We start from the raw sequence: 14,472 nt of genomic DNA, 5'->3' as shown, positions 1-14,472 counted from the left end.
ATGTCATTCTTTAGTCCCTGTACCCTCGAAGCAACACTCAGCATAGTAGAGGCTGTAGCTCGGCGTTAGTGCGTGTAACTTCTATGTATCACACCTGGCCCTGACAGTGTGATTTTTGGCAACAGGCGGTCTATGACTTGATCCCGAGAAGTGAAAATGACGCACCCATGTGCGTCGCTGCAATGTCGTCTTCTCCTTCACTATTCACAGTGGATGCGCTCACACGCTGTTTCTGGGAGAAACTGTTGCTTGCGTTACGTGTCATCCATTGTCCAGCGCACAGTAGCTTCTTTCTCCTTCTCCTTGCCCATGTCATCCACATATTGTACCGTTGGGCAACGCTAGGAACAGCGTCGTAGCATGCTTTGAGACTCAAGGAACGACAGTGCAACTCTTTTCTTTCTGTGTTGCATTGTTTACCTGTTGGTGTTGTGTGCCGTAGGGCAACGCTAGGAACAGCGTCGTAGCATGCTTTGAGACTCAAGGAACGACAGTGCAACTCTTTTCTTTCTGTGTTGCATTGTTTACTTGTTGGTGTTGTGTGCCGTTGGGCAACGCTAGGAACAGCGTCGTAGCATGCTTTGAGACTCAAGGAACGACAGTGCAACTCTTTTCTTTCTGTGTTGCATTGTTTACTTGTTGGTGTTGTGTGCCGTTGGGCAACGCTAGGAACAGCGTCGTAGCATGCTTTGAGACTCAAGGAACGACAGTGCAACTCTTTTCTTTCTGTGTTGCATTGTTTACTTGTTGGTGTTGTGTGCCGTTGGGCAACGCTAGGAACAGCGTCGTAGCATGCTTTGAGACTCAAGGAACGACAGTGCAACTCTTTTCTTTCTGTGTTGCATTGTTTACTTGTTGGTGTTGTGTGCCATTGGGTTACGCTAGGAACAGCGTCGTAGCATGCTTTGAGACTCAAGGAATGACAGTGCAACTCTTTTCTTTCTGTGTTGCATTGTTTGTTTGCTGTAGAAGGAAACACATGCAGGTGGTGGGGATGTAGCTCAGTGGTAGAGCGCATGCTTCGCATGTATGAGGTCCCGAGATCAATCCTCGGCATCTCCAGGATATCTTTTAATGTCTATGTTTCCCGGTTCAATCGGCGCAGTTCCCAACTTTCCCAGATGCAATTCGTGAATAGGATATGAGCAGAAGGAAAAAAACGACAAGAGCCCACAGAGAATTACCAATTGTGTGCAGAAACAAGGCAGGCATCACCCCAGATGGGACTCTAACCCACAATCCCTGGCTTAGGAGGCCAGTGCCTTATCCATTAGGCCACTGGGGCTCAGTCAGGTAGTTTCTGAACATGAAAAAAAAAAAAAAAGCACGAAACAGTGCAATGAAGTGAATAGTTACAGGAATTGTCCCGTTGCAGGAGTCATTGCACAGCCTGCAGTGTAAAGTGAACAAGGAGCCTGTCGTTGATTTCGCCTAGAGTTGTATTTGCAAAAGGGCTTTGAATCAATTACCTTTGAATCGGAGCACAGTGCACTCTAGCTGCAAAATAGAAACGCACACGTGTGCAGTACATGGGCTCTTTGTGCTTTCTGAACATACTCCTCGTGAAATGCCGAAACCCGGGATTGAACCAGGGACCTTTAGATCTTCAGTCTAACGCTCTCCCAACTGAGCTATTTCGGCCAAATACAACCACATCCATTGTGATATCCACTGTTTTCGATTACGTCGGGATTGACTCCATTTAAACACAGCCGCACAAGTCAGGATGGCTGAGTGGTCTGAGGCGCTGCTTTCAGCTCGCAGTCTTCACTGGATGCTTGGGATGGAATCCCACTTCTGCCAAGGGATCTTTTACCACCCAGGAACACACTCACACCTGTTCTGCCGACAAGGACAACACGAGTTGAGGACTGTGCTGACATGGAGCTGACAATCAATGTTGCAAGAAACACATCAATGCACATGTATTTAGTCTTTGATTAATTGACTTCAACATGTCATTCTTTAGTCCCTGTACCCTCGAAGCAACACTCAGCATAGTAGAGGCTGTAGCTCGGCGTTAGTGCGTGTAACTTCTATGTATCACACCTGGCCCTGACAGTGTGATTTTTGGCAACAGGCGGTCTATGACTTGATCCCGAGAAGTGAAAATGACGCACCCATGTGCGTCGCTGCAATGTCGTCTTCTCCTTCACTATTCACAGTGGATGCGCTCACACGCTGTTTCTGGGAGAAACTGTTGCTTGCGTTACGTGTCATCCATTGTCCAGCGCACTGTAGCTTCTTTCTCCTTCTCCTTGCCCATGTCATCCACATATTGTACCGTTGGGCAACGCTAGGAACAGCGTCGTAGCATGCTTTGAGACTCAAGGAACGACAGTGCAACTCTTTTCTTTCTGTGTTGCATTGTTTACTTGTTGGTGTTGTGTGCCGTTGGGCAACGCTAGGAACAGCGTCGTAGCATGCTTTGAGACTCAAGGAATGACAGTGCAACTCTTTTCTTTCTGTGTTGCATTGTTTACTTGTTGGTGTTGTGTGCCGTTGGGCAACGCTAGGAACAGCGTCGTAGCATGCTTTGAGACTCAAGGAATGACAGTGCAACTCTTTTCTTTCTGTGTTGCATTGTTTACTTGTTGGTGTTGTGTGCCATTGGATTACGCTAGGAACAGCGTCGTAGCATGCTTTGAGACTCAAGGAATGACAGTGCAACTCTTTTCTTTCTGTGTTGCATTGTTTGTTTGCTGTTGAAGGAAACACATGCTGGTGGTGGGGATGTAGCTCAGTGGTAGAGCGCATGCTTTGCATGTATGAGGTCCCGAGATCAATCCTCGGCATCTCCAGGATATCTTTTAATGTCTATGTTTCCCGGTTCAATCGGCGCAGTTCCCAACTTTCCCAGATGCAATTCGTGAATAGGATATGAGCAGAAGGAAAAAACGACAGGAGCCCACAGAGAATTACCAATTGTGTTCAGAAACAAGGCAGGCATCACCCCAGATGGGACTCGAACCCACAATCCCTGGCTTAGGAGGCCAGTGCCTTATCAATTAGGCCACTGGGGCTCAGTCAGGTAGTTTCTGAACATGAAAAAAAAAAAAAAAAAAAAGCACGAAACAGTGCAATGAAGTGAATAGTTACAGGAATTGTCCCGTTGCAGGAGTCATTGCACAGCCTGCAGTGTAAAGTGAACAAGGAGCCTGTCGTTGATTTCGCCTAGAGTTGTATTTGCAAAAGGGCTTTGAATCAATTACCTTTGAATCGGAGCACAGTGCACTCTAGCTGCAAAATAGAAACGCACACGTGTGCAGTACATGGGCTCTTTGTGCTTTCTGAACATACTCCTCGTGAAATGCCGAAACCCGGGATTGATCCAGGGACCTTTAGATCTTCAGTCTAACGCTCTCCCAACTGAGCTATTTCGGCCAAATACAACCACATCCATTGTGATATCCACTGTTTTCGATTACGTCGGGATTGACTCCATTTAAACACAGCCGCACAAGTCAGGATGGCTGAGTGGTCTGAGGCGCTGCTTTCAGCTCGCAGTCTTCACTGGATGCTTGGGATGGAATCCCACTTCTGCCAAGGGATCTTTTACCACCCAGGAACACACTCACACCTGTTCTGCCGACAAGGACAACACGAGTTGAGGACTGTGCTGACATGGAGCTGACAATCAATGTTGCAAGAAACACATCAATGCACATGTATTTAGTCTTTGATTAATTGACTTCAACATGTCATTCTTTAGTCCCTGTACCCTCGAAGCAACACTCAGCATAGTAGAGGCTGTAGCTCGGCGTTAGTGCGTGTAACTTCTATGTATCACACCTGGCCCTGACAGTGTGATTTTTGGCAACAGGCGGTCTATGACTTGATCCCGAGAAGTGAAAATGACGCACCCATGTGCGTCGCTGCAATGTCGTCTTCTCCTTCACTATTCACAGTGGATGCGCTCACACGCTGTTTCTGGGAGAAACTGTTGCTTGCGTTACGTGTCATCCATTGTCCAGCGCACTGTAGCTTCTTTCTCCTTCTCCTTGCCCATGTCATCCACATATTGTACCGTTGGGCAACGCTAGGAACAGCGTCGTAGCATGCTTTGAGACTCAAGGAACGACAGTGCAACTCTTTTCGTTCTGTGTTGCATTGTTTACTTGTTGGTGTTGTGTGCCGTTGGGCAACGCTAGGAACAGCGTCGTAGCATGCTTTGAGACTCAAGGAACGACAGTGCAACTCTTTTCTTTCTGTGTTGCATTGTTTACTTGTTGGTGTTGTGTGCCGTTGGGCAACGCTAGGAACAGCGTCGTAGCATGCTTTCAGACTCAAGGAACGACAGTGCAACTCTTTTCGTTCTGTGTTGCATTGTTTACTTGTTGGTGTTGTGTGCCATTGGGTTACGCTAGGAACAGCGTCGTAGCATGCTTTGAGACTCAAGGAATGACAGTGCAACTCTTTTCTTTCTGTGTTGCATTGTTTGTTTGCTGTTGAAGGAAACACATGCAGGTGGTGGGGATGTAGCTCAGTGGTAGAGCGCATGCTTCGCATGTATGAGGTCCCGAGATCAATCCTCGGCATCTCCAGGATATCTTTTAATGTCTATGTTTCCCGGTTCAATCGGCGCAGTTCCCAAGTTTCCCAGATGCAATTCGTGAATAGGATATGAGCAGAAGGAAAAAACGACAAGAGCCCACAGAGAATTACCAATTGTGTTCAGAAACAAGGCAGGCATCACCCAGGTGGGACTCGAACCCACAATCCCTGGCTTAGGAGGCCAGTGCCTTATCCATTAGGCCACTGGGGCTCAGTCAGGTAGTTTCTGAACATGAAAAAAAAAAAAAAAAGCACGAAACAGTGCAATGAAGTGAATAGTTACAGGAATTGTCCCGTTGCAGGAGTCATTGCACAGCCTGCAGTGTAAAGTGAACAAGGAGCCTGTCGTTGATTTCGCCTAGAGTTGTATTTGCAAAAGGGCTTTGAATCAATTACCTTTGAATCGGAGCACAGTGCACTCTAGCTGCAAAATAGAAACGCACACGTGTGCAGTACATGGGCTCTTTGTGCTTTCTGAACATACTCCTCGTGAAATGCCGAAACCCGGGATTGATCCAGGGACCTTTAGATCTTCAGTCTAACGCTCTCCCAACTGAGCTATTTCGGCCAAATACAACCACATCCATTGTGATATCCACTGTTTTCGATTACGTCGGGATTGACTCCATTTAAACACAGCCGCACAAGTCAGGATGGCTGAGTGGTCTGAGGCGCTGCTTTCAGCTCGCAGTCTTCACTGGATGCTTGGGATGGAATCCCACTTCTGCCAAGGGATCTTTTACCACCCAGGAACACACTCACACCTGTTCTGCCGACAAGGACAACACGAGTTGAGGACTGTGCTGACATGGAGCTGACAATCAATGTTGCAAGAAACACATCAATGCACATGTATTTAGTCTTTGATTAATTGACTTCAACATGTCATTCTTTAGTCCCTGTACCCTCGAAGCAACACTCAGCATAGTAGAGGCTGTAGCTCGGCGTTAGTGCGTGTAACTTCTATGTATCACACCTGGCCCTGACAGTGTGATTTTTGGCAACAGGCGGTCTATGACTTGATCCCGAGAAGTGAAAATGACGCACCCATGTGCGTCGCTGCAATGTCGTCTTCTCCTTCACTATTCACAGTGGATGCGCTCACACGCTGTTTCTGGGAGAAACTGTTGCTTGCGTTACGTGTCATCCATTGTCCAGCGCACTGTAGCTTCTTTCTCCTTCTCCTTGCCCATGTCATCCACATATTGTACCGTTGGGCAACGCTAGGAACAGCGTCGTAGCATGCTTTGAGACTCAAGGAACGACAGTGCAACTCTTTTCTTTCTGTGTTGCATTGTTTACTTGTTGGTGTTGTGTGCCGTTGGGCAACGCTAGGAACAGCGTCGTAGCATGCTTTCAGACTCAAGGAACGACAGTGCAACTCTTTTCTTTCTGTGTTGCATTGTTTACTTGTTGGTGTTGTGTGCCATTGGGTTACGCTAGGAACAGCGTCGTAGCATGCTTTGAGACTCAAGGAATGACAGTGCAACTCTTTTCTTTCTGTGTTGCATTGTTTGTTTGCTGTAGAAGGAAACACATGCAGGTGGTGGGGATGTAGCTCAGTGGTAGAGCGCATGCTTCGTATGTATGAGGTCCCGAGATCAATCCTCGGCATCTCCAGGATATCTTTTAATGTCTATGTTTCCCGGTTCAATCGGCGCAGTTCCCAACTTTCCCAGATGCAATTCGTGAATAGGATATGAGCAGAAGGAAAAAACGACAAGAGCCCACAGAGAATTACCAATTGTGTTCAGAAACAAGGCAGGCATCACCCCAGATGGGACTCGAACCCACAATCCCTGGCTTAGGAGGCCAGTGCCTTATCCATTAGGCCACTGGGGCTCAGTCAGGTAGTTTCTGAACATGAAAAAAAAAAAAAAAAAAATGCACGAAACAGTGCAATGAAGTGAATAGTTACAGGAATTGTCCCGTTGCAGGAGTCATTGCACAGCCTGCAGTGTAAAGTGAACAAGGAGCCTGTCGTTGATTTCGCCTAGAGTTGTATTTGCAAAAGGGCTTTGAATCAATTACCTTTGAATCGGAGCACAGTGCACTCTAGCTGCAAAATAGAAACGCACACGTGTGCAGTACATGGGCTCTTTGTGCTTTCTGAACATACTCGTCGTGAAATGCCGAAACCCGGGATTGAACCAGGGACCTTTAGATCTTCAGTCTAACGCTCTCCCAACTGAGCTATTTCGGCCAAATACAACCACATCCATTGTGATATCCACTGTTTTCGATTACGTCGGGATTGACTCCATTTAAACACAGCCGCACAAGTCAGGATGGCTGAGTGGTCTGAGGCGCTGCTTTCAGCTCGCAGTCTTCACTGGATGCTTGGGATGGAATCCCACTTCTGCCAAGGGATCTTTTACCACCCAGGAACACACTCACACCTGTTCTGCCGACAAGGACAACACGAGTTGAGGACTGTGCTGACATGGAGCTGACAATCAATGTTGCAAGAAACACATCAATGCACATGTATTTAGTCTTTGATTAATTGACTTCAACATGTCATTCTTTAGTCCCTGTACCCTCGAAGCAACACTCAGCATAGTAGAGGCTGTAGCTCGGCGTTAGTGCGTGTAACTTCTATGTATCACACCTGGCCCTGACAGTGTGATTTTTGGCAACAGGCGGTCTATGACTTGATCCCGAGAAGTGAAAATGACGCACCCATGTGCGTCGCTGCAATGTCGTCTTCTCCTTCACTATTCACAGTGGATGCGCTCTCACGCTGTTTCTGGGAGAAACTGTTGCTTGCGTTACGTGTCATCCATTGTCCAGCGCACTGTAGCTTCTTTCTCCTTCTCCTTGCCCATGTCATCCACATATTGTACCGTTGGGCAACGCTAGGAACAGCGTCGTAGCATGCTTTGAGACTCAAGGAACGACAGTGCAACTCTTTTCTTTCTGTGTTGCATTGTTTACTTGTTGGTGTTGTGTGCCGTTGGGCAACGCTAGGAACAGCGTCGTAGCATGCTTTGAGACTCAAGGAACGACAGTGCAACTCTTTTCTTTCTGTGTTGCATTGTTTACTTGTTGGTGTTGTGTGCCGTTGGGCAACGCTAGGAACAGCGTCGTAGCATGCTTTGAGACTCAAGGAACGACAGTGCAACTCTTTTCGTTCTGTGTTGCATTGTTTACTTGTTGGTGTTGTGTGCCATTGGGTTACGCTAGGAACAGCGTCGTAGCATGCTTTGAGACTCAAGGAATGACAGTGCAACTCTTTTCTTTCTGTGTTGCATTGTTTGTTTGCTGTTGAAGGAAACACATGCTGGTGGTGGGGATGTAGCTCAGTGGTAGAGCGCATGCTTCGCATGTATGAGGTCCCGAGATCAATCCTCGGCATCTCCAGGATATCTTTTAATGTCTATGTTTCCCGGTTCAATCGGCGCAGTTCCCAACTTTCCCAGATGCAATTCGTGAATAGGATATGAGCAGAAGGAAAAAAACGACAAGAGCCCACAGAGAATTACCAATTGTGTGCAGAAACAAGGCAGGCATCACCCCAGATGGGACTCTAACCCACAATCCCTGGCTTAGGAGGCCAGTGCCTTATCCATTAGGCCACTGGGGCTCAGTCAGGTAGTTTCTGAACATGAAAAAAAAAAAAAATGCACGAAACAGTGCAATGAAGTGAATAGTTACAGGAATTGTCCCGTTGCAGGAGTCATTGCACAGCCTGCAGTGTAAAGTGAACAAGGAGCCTGTCGTTGATTTCGCCTAGAGTTGTATTTGCAAAAGGGCTTTGAATCAATTACCTTTGAATCGGAGCACAGTGCACTCTAGCTGCAAAATAGAAACGCACACGTGTGCAGTACATGGGCTCTTTGTGCTTTCTGAACATACTCCTCGTGAAATGCCGAAACCCGGGATTGAACCAGGGACCTTTAGATCTTCAGTCTAACGCTCTCCCAACTGAGCTATTTCGGCCAAATACAACCACATCCATTGTGATATCCACTGTTTTCGATTACGTCGGGATTGACTCCATTTAAACACAGCCGCACAAGTCAGGATGGCTGAGTGGTCTGAGGCGCTGCTTTCAGCTCGCAGTCTTCACTGGATGCTTGGGATGGAATCCCACTTCTGCCAAGGGATCTTTTACCACCCAGGAACACACTCACACCTGTTCTGCCGACAAGGACAACACGAGTTGAGGACTGTGCTGACATGGAGCTGACAATCAATGTTGCAAGAAACACATCAATGCACATGTATTTAGTCTTTGATTAATTGACTTCAACATGTCATTCTTTAGTCCCTGTACCCTCGAAGCAACACTCAGCATAGTAGAGGCTGTAGCTCGGCGTTAGTGCGTGTAACTTCTATGTATCACACCTGGCCCTGACAGTGTGATTTTTGGCAACAGGCGGTCTATGACTTGATCCCGAGAAGTGAAAATGACGCACCCATGTGCGTCGCTGCAATGTCGTCTTCTCCTTCACTATTCACAGTGGATGCGCTCTCACGCTGTTTCTGGGAGAAACTGTTGCTTGCGTTACGTGTCATCCATTGTCCAGCGCACTGTAGCTTCTTTCTCCTTCTCCTTGCCCATGTCATCCACATATTGTACCGTTGGGCAACGCTAGGAACAGCGTCGTAGCATGCTTTGAGACTCAAGGAACGACAGTGCAACTCTTTTCTTTCTGTGTTGCATTGTTTACTTGTTGGTGTTGTGTGCCGTTGGGCAACGCTAGGAACAGCGTCGTAGCATGCTTTGAGACTCAAGGAACGACAGTGCAACTCTTTTCTTTCTGTGTTGCATTGTTTACTTGTTGGTGTTGTGTGCCGTTGGGCAACGCTAGGAACAGCGTCGTAGCATGCTTTGAGACTCAAGGAACGACAGTGCAACTCTTTTCGTTCTGTGTTGCATTGTTTACTTGTTGGTGTTGTGTGCCATTGGGTTACGCTAGGAACAGCGTCGTAGCATGCTTTGAGACTCAAGGAATGACAGTGCAACTCTTTTCTTTCTGTGTTGCATTGTTTGTTTGCTGTTGAAGGAAACACATGCTGGTGGTGGGGATGTAGCTCAGTGGTAGAGCGCATGCTTCGCATGTATGAGGTCCCGAGATCAATCCTCGGCATCTCCAGGATATCTTTTAATGTCTATGTTTCCCGGTTCAATCGGCGCAGTTCCCAACTTTCCCAGATGCAATTCGTGAATAGGATATGAGCAGAAGGAAAAAAACGACAAGAGCCCACAGAGAATTACCAATTGTGTGCAGAAACAAGGCAGGCATCACCCCAGATGGGACTCTAACCCACAATCCCTGGCTTAGGAGGCCAGTGCCTTATCCATTAGGCCACTGGGGCTCAGTCAGGTAGTTTCTGAACATGAAAAAAAAAAAAAAAGCACGAAACAGTGCAATGAAGTGAATAGTTACAGGAATTGTCCCGTTGCAGGAGTCATTGCACAGCCTGCAGTGTAAAGTGAACAAGGAGCCTGTCGTTGATTTCGCCTAGAGTTGTATTTGCAAAAGGGCTTTGAATCAATTACCTTTGAATCGGAGCACAGTGCACTCTAGCTGCAAAATAGAAACGCACACGTGTGCAGTACATGGGCTCTTTGTGCTTTCTGAACATACTCCTCGTGAAATGCCGAAACCCGGGATTGAACCAGGGACCTTTAGATCTTCAGTCTAACGCTCTCCCAACTGAGCTATTTCGGCCAAATACAACCACATCCATTGTGATATCCACTGTTTTCGATTACGTCGGGATTGACTCCATTTAAACACAGCCGCACAAGTCAGGATGGCTGAGTGGTCTGAGGCGCTGCTTTCAGCTCGCAGTCTTCACTGGATGCTTGGGATGGAATCCCACTTCTGCCAAGGGATCTTTTACCACCCAGGAACACACTCACACCTGTTCTGCCGACAAGGACAACACGAGTTGAGGACTGTGCTGACATGGAGCTGACAATCAATGTTGCAAGAAACACATCAATGCACATGTATTTAGTCTTTGATTAATTGACTTCAACATGTCATTCTTTAGTCCCTGTACCCTCGAAGCAACACTCAGCATAGTAGAGGCTGTAGCTCGGCGTTAGTGCGTGTAACTTCTATGTATCACACCTGGCCCTGACAGTGTGATTTTTGGCAACAGGCGGTCTATGACTTGATCCCGAGAAGTGAAAATGACGCACCCATGTGCGTCGCTGCAATGTCGTCTTCTCCTTCACTATTCACAGTGGATGCGCTCACACGCTGTTTCTGGGAGAAACTGTTGCTTGCGTTACGTGTCATCCATTGTCCAGCGCACTGTAGCTTCTTTCTCCTTCTCCTTGCCCATGTCATCCACATATTGTACCGTTGGGCAACGCTAGGAACAGCGTCGTAGCATGCTTTGAGACTCAAGGAACGACAGTGCAACTCTTTTCTTTCTGTGTTGCATTGTTTACTTGTTGGTGTTGTGTGCCGTTGGGCAACGCTAGGAACAGCGTCGTAGCATGCTTTGAGACTCAAGGAATGACAGTGCAACTCTTTTCTTTCTGTGTTGCATTGTTTGTTTGCTGTTGAAGGAAACACATGCAGGTGGTGGGGATGTAGCTCAGTGGTAGAGCGCATGCTTTGCATGTATGAGGTCCCGACATCAATCCTCGGCATCTCCAGGATATCTTTTAATGTCTATGTTTCCCGGTTCAATCGGCTCAATTCCCAAGTTTCCCAGATGCAATTCGTGAATAGGATATGAGCAGAAGGAAAAAACGACAAGAGCCCACAGAGAATTACCAATTGTGTGCAGAAACAAGGCAGGCATCACCCCAGATGGGACTCGAACCCACAATCCCTGGCTTAGGAGGCCAGTGCCTTATCCATTAGGCCACTGGGGCTCAGTCAGGTAGTTTCTGAACATGAAAAAAAAAAAAAAAAAATGCACGAAACAGTGCAATGAAGTGAATAGTTACAGGAATTGTCCCGTTGCAGGAGTCATTGCACAGCCTGCAGTGTAAAGTGAACAAGGAGCCTGTCGTTGATTTCGCCTAGAGTTGTATTTGCAAAAGGGCTTTGAATCAATTACCTTTGAATCGGAGCACAGTGCACTCTAGCTGCAAAATAGAAACGCACACGTGTGCAGTACATGGGCTCTTTGTGCTTTCTGAACATACTCATCGTGAAATGCCGAAACCCGGGATTGAACCAGGGACCTTTAGATCTTCAGTCTAACGCTCTCCCAACTGAGCTATTTCGGCCAAATACAACCACATCCATTGTGATATCCACTGTTTTCGATTACGTCGGGATTGACTCCATTTAAACACAGCCGCACAAGTCAGGATGGCTGAGTGGTCTGAGGCGCTGCTTTCAGCTCGCAGTCTTCACTGGATGCTTGGGATGGAATCCCACTTCTGCCAAGGGATCTTTTACCACCCAGGAACACACTCACACCTGTTCTGCCGACAAGGACAACACGAGTTGAGGACTGTGCTGACATGGAGCTGACAATCAATGTTGCAAGAAACACATCAATGCACATGTATTTAGTCTTTGATTAATTGACTTCAACATGTCATTCTTTAGTCCCTGTACCCTCGAAGCAACACTCAGCATAGTAGAGGCTGTAGCTCGGCGTTAGTGCGTGTAACTTCTATGTATCACACCTGGCCCTGACAGTGTGATTTTTGGCAACAGGCGGTCTATGACTTGATCCCGAGAAGTGAAAATGACGCACCCATGTGCGTCGCTGCAATGTCGTCTTCTCCTTCACTATTCACAGTGGATGCGCTCACACGCTGTTTCTGGGAGAAACTGTTGCTTGCGTTACGTGTCATCCATTGTCCAGCGCACAGTAGCTTCTTTCTCCTTCTCCTTGCCCATGTCATCCACATATTGTACCGTTGGGCAACGCTAGGAACAGCGTCGTAGCATGCTTTGAGACTCAAGGAACGACAGTGCAACTCTTTTCTTTCTGTGTTGCATTGTTTACCTGTTGGTGTTGTGTGCCGTAGGGCAACGCTAGGAACAGCGTCGTAGCATGCTTTGAGACTCAAGGAACGACAGTGCAACTCTTTTCTTTCTGTGTTGCATTGTTTACTTGTTGGTGTTGTGTGCCGTTGGGCAACGCTAGGAACAGCGTCGTAGCATGCTTTGAGACTCAAGGAACGACAGTGCAACTCTTTTCTTTCTGTGTTGCATTGTTTACTTGTTGGTGTTGTGTGCCGTTGGGCAACGCTAGGAACAGCGTCGTAGCATGCTTTGAGACTCAAGGAACGACAGTGCAACTCTTTTCTTTCTGTGTTGCATTGTTTACATGTTGGTGTTGTGTGCCGTTGGGCAACGCTAGGAACAGCGTCGTAGCATGCTTTGAGACTCAAGGAACGACAGTGCAACTCTTTTCTGTCTGTGTTGCATTGTTTACTTGTTGGTGTTGTGTGCCGTTGGGCAACGCTAGGAACAGCGTCGTAGCATGCTTTGAGACTCAAGGAACGACAGTGCAACTCTTTTCGTTCTGTGTTGCATTGTTTACTTGTTGGTGTTGTGTGCCATTGGGTTACGCTAGGAACAGCGTCGTAGCATGCTTTGAGACTCAAGGAATGACAGTGCAACTCTTTTCTTTCTGTGTTGCATTGTTTGTTTGCTGTTGAAGGAAACACATGCTGGTGGTGGGGATGTAGCTCAGTGGTAGAGCGCATGCTTCGCATGTATGAGGTCCCGAGATCAATCCTCGGCATCTCCAGGATATCTTTTAATGTCTATGTTTCCCGGTTCAATCGGCGCAGTTCCCAACTTTCCCAGATGCAATTCGTGAATAGGATATGAGCAGAAGGAAAAAAACGACAAGAGCCCACAGAGAATTACCAATTGTGTGCAGAAACAAGGCAGGCATCACCCCAGATGGGACTCGAACCCACAATCCCTGGCTTAGGAGGCCAGTGCCTTATCCATTAGGCCACTGGGGCTCAGTCAGGTAGTTTCTGAACATGAAAAAAAAAAAAAAAGCACGAAACAGTGCAATGAAGTGAATAGTTACAGGAATTGTCCCGTTGCAGGAGTCATTGCACAGCCTGCAGTGTAAAGTGAACAAGGAGCCTGTCGTTGATTTCGCCTAGAGTTGTATTTGCAAAAGGGCTTTGAATCAATTACCTTTGAATCGGAGCACAGTGCACTCTAGCTGCAAAATAGAAACGCACACGTGTGCAGTACATGGGCTCTTTGTGCTTTCTGAACATACTCCTCGTGAAATGCCGAAACCCGGGATTGAACCAGGGACCTTTAGATCTTCAGTCTAACGCTCTCCCAACTGAGCTATTTCGGCCAAATACAACCACATCCATTGTGATATCCACTGTTTTCGATTACGTCGGGATTGACTCCATTTAAACACAGCCGCACAAGTCAGGATGGCTGAGTGGTCTGAGGCGCTGCTTTCAGCTCGCAGTCTTCACTGGATGCTTGGGATGGAATCCCACTTCTGCCAAGGGATCTTTTACCACCCAGGAACACACTCACACCTGTTCTGCCGACAAGGACAACACGAGTTGAGGACTGTGCTGACATGGAGCTGACAATCAATGTTGCAAGAAACACATCAATGCACATGTATTTAGTCTTTGATTAATTGACTTCAACATGTCATTCTTTAGTCCCTGTACCCTCGAAGCAACACTCAGCATAGTAGAGGCTGTAGCTCGGCGTTAGTGCGTGTAACTTCTATGTATCACACCTGGCCCTGACAGTGTGATTTTTGGCAACAGGCGGTCTATGACTTGATCCCGAGAAGTGAAAATGACGCACCCATGTGCGTCGCTGCAATGTCGTCTTCTCCTTCACTATTCACAGTGGATGCGCTCACACGCTGTTTCTGGGAGAAACTGTTGCTTGCGTTACGTGTCATCCATTGTCCAGCGCACTGTAGCTTCTTTCTCCTTCTCCTTGCCCATGTCATCCACATATTGTACCGTTG

The 14,472-nt window shown here is 47.2% G+C and overlaps 24 non-coding genes across 24 annotated transcripts; 8 read left to right on the top strand and 16 right to left on the bottom strand.

Annotated features, from left to right (window-relative positions):
- The first annotated feature begins 990 nt into the window (after window positions 1-990).
- Window positions 991-1,062, top strand: trnaa-cgc (transfer RNA alanine (anticodon CGC)). Its single transcript has one exon. It is a non-coding gene; the product is annotated as a tRNA-Ala (tRNA).
- A 150-nt stretch (window positions 1,063-1,212) lies between these two features.
- On the bottom strand, window positions 1,213-1,285 carry trnar-ccu (transfer RNA arginine (anticodon CCU)). The gene has a single exon. It is a non-coding gene; the product is annotated as a tRNA-Arg (tRNA).
- A 283-nt stretch (window positions 1,286-1,568) lies between these two features.
- Window positions 1,569-1,641, bottom strand: trnaf-gaa (transfer RNA phenylalanine (anticodon GAA)). The gene has a single exon. It is a non-coding gene; the product is annotated as a tRNA-Phe (tRNA).
- Window positions 1,642-2,729: 1,088 nt separating this feature from the next.
- Window positions 2,730-2,801, top strand: trnaa-ugc (transfer RNA alanine (anticodon UGC)). The gene has a single exon. It is a non-coding gene; the product is annotated as a tRNA-Ala (tRNA).
- A 149-nt stretch (window positions 2,802-2,950) lies between these two features.
- trnar-ccu (transfer RNA arginine (anticodon CCU)) lies at window positions 2,951-3,023 on the bottom strand. Its single transcript has one exon. It is a non-coding gene; the product is annotated as a tRNA-Arg (tRNA).
- Window positions 3,024-3,311: 288 nt separating this feature from the next.
- On the bottom strand, window positions 3,312-3,384 carry trnaf-gaa (transfer RNA phenylalanine (anticodon GAA)). Its single transcript has one exon. It is a non-coding gene; the product is annotated as a tRNA-Phe (tRNA).
- Window positions 3,385-4,472: 1,088 nt separating this feature from the next.
- trnaa-cgc (transfer RNA alanine (anticodon CGC)) lies at window positions 4,473-4,544 on the top strand. Its single transcript has one exon. It is a non-coding gene; the product is annotated as a tRNA-Ala (tRNA).
- A 144-nt stretch (window positions 4,545-4,688) lies between these two features.
- On the bottom strand, window positions 4,689-4,765 carry trnar-ccu (transfer RNA arginine (anticodon CCU)). The gene has a single exon. It is a non-coding gene; the product is annotated as a tRNA-Arg (tRNA).
- A 284-nt stretch (window positions 4,766-5,049) lies between these two features.
- Window positions 5,050-5,122, bottom strand: trnaf-gaa (transfer RNA phenylalanine (anticodon GAA)). The gene has a single exon. It is a non-coding gene; the product is annotated as a tRNA-Phe (tRNA).
- Window positions 5,123-6,102: 980 nt separating this feature from the next.
- trnat-cgu (transfer RNA threonine (anticodon CGU)) lies at window positions 6,103-6,174 on the top strand. Its single transcript has one exon. It is a non-coding gene; the product is annotated as a tRNA-Thr (tRNA).
- Window positions 6,175-6,323: 149 nt separating this feature from the next.
- On the bottom strand, window positions 6,324-6,396 carry trnar-ccu (transfer RNA arginine (anticodon CCU)). Its single transcript has one exon. It is a non-coding gene; the product is annotated as a tRNA-Arg (tRNA).
- A 288-nt stretch (window positions 6,397-6,684) lies between these two features.
- trnaf-gaa (transfer RNA phenylalanine (anticodon GAA)) lies at window positions 6,685-6,757 on the bottom strand. The gene has a single exon. It is a non-coding gene; the product is annotated as a tRNA-Phe (tRNA).
- A 1,088-nt stretch (window positions 6,758-7,845) lies between these two features.
- trnaa-cgc (transfer RNA alanine (anticodon CGC)) lies at window positions 7,846-7,917 on the top strand. Its single transcript has one exon. It is a non-coding gene; the product is annotated as a tRNA-Ala (tRNA).
- Window positions 7,918-8,067: 150 nt separating this feature from the next.
- On the bottom strand, window positions 8,068-8,140 carry trnar-ccu (transfer RNA arginine (anticodon CCU)). Its single transcript has one exon. It is a non-coding gene; the product is annotated as a tRNA-Arg (tRNA).
- A 283-nt stretch (window positions 8,141-8,423) lies between these two features.
- Window positions 8,424-8,496, bottom strand: trnaf-gaa (transfer RNA phenylalanine (anticodon GAA)). The gene has a single exon. It is a non-coding gene; the product is annotated as a tRNA-Phe (tRNA).
- A 1,088-nt stretch (window positions 8,497-9,584) lies between these two features.
- Window positions 9,585-9,656, top strand: trnaa-cgc (transfer RNA alanine (anticodon CGC)). The gene has a single exon. It is a non-coding gene; the product is annotated as a tRNA-Ala (tRNA).
- Window positions 9,657-9,806: 150 nt separating this feature from the next.
- On the bottom strand, window positions 9,807-9,879 carry trnar-ccu (transfer RNA arginine (anticodon CCU)). The gene has a single exon. It is a non-coding gene; the product is annotated as a tRNA-Arg (tRNA).
- Window positions 9,880-10,162: 283 nt separating this feature from the next.
- Window positions 10,163-10,235, bottom strand: trnaf-gaa (transfer RNA phenylalanine (anticodon GAA)). The gene has a single exon. It is a non-coding gene; the product is annotated as a tRNA-Phe (tRNA).
- An 872-nt stretch (window positions 10,236-11,107) lies between these two features.
- trnaa-ugc (transfer RNA alanine (anticodon UGC)) lies at window positions 11,108-11,179 on the top strand. Its single transcript has one exon. It is a non-coding gene; the product is annotated as a tRNA-Ala (tRNA).
- A 149-nt stretch (window positions 11,180-11,328) lies between these two features.
- trnar-ccu (transfer RNA arginine (anticodon CCU)) lies at window positions 11,329-11,401 on the bottom strand. The gene has a single exon. It is a non-coding gene; the product is annotated as a tRNA-Arg (tRNA).
- Window positions 11,402-11,688: 287 nt separating this feature from the next.
- Window positions 11,689-11,761, bottom strand: trnaf-gaa (transfer RNA phenylalanine (anticodon GAA)). Its single transcript has one exon. It is a non-coding gene; the product is annotated as a tRNA-Phe (tRNA).
- Window positions 11,762-13,173: 1,412 nt separating this feature from the next.
- Window positions 13,174-13,245, top strand: trnaa-cgc (transfer RNA alanine (anticodon CGC)). The gene has a single exon. It is a non-coding gene; the product is annotated as a tRNA-Ala (tRNA).
- A 150-nt stretch (window positions 13,246-13,395) lies between these two features.
- On the bottom strand, window positions 13,396-13,468 carry trnar-ccu (transfer RNA arginine (anticodon CCU)). The gene has a single exon. It is a non-coding gene; the product is annotated as a tRNA-Arg (tRNA).
- Window positions 13,469-13,751: 283 nt separating this feature from the next.
- On the bottom strand, window positions 13,752-13,824 carry trnaf-gaa (transfer RNA phenylalanine (anticodon GAA)). The gene has a single exon. It is a non-coding gene; the product is annotated as a tRNA-Phe (tRNA).
- Window positions 13,825-14,472: the final 648 nt, after the last annotated feature.

Source organism: Amia ocellicauda, chromosome 14 (assembly GCF_036373705.1).
Source record: "Amia ocellicauda isolate fAmiCal2 chromosome 14, fAmiCal2.hap1, whole genome shotgun sequence".
In the NCBI taxonomy this organism is placed as follows: domain Eukaryota; kingdom Metazoa; phylum Chordata; class Actinopteri; order Amiiformes; family Amiidae; genus Amia; species Amia ocellicauda.
This window is presented reverse-complemented; position numbering and strand designations above follow the sequence as displayed.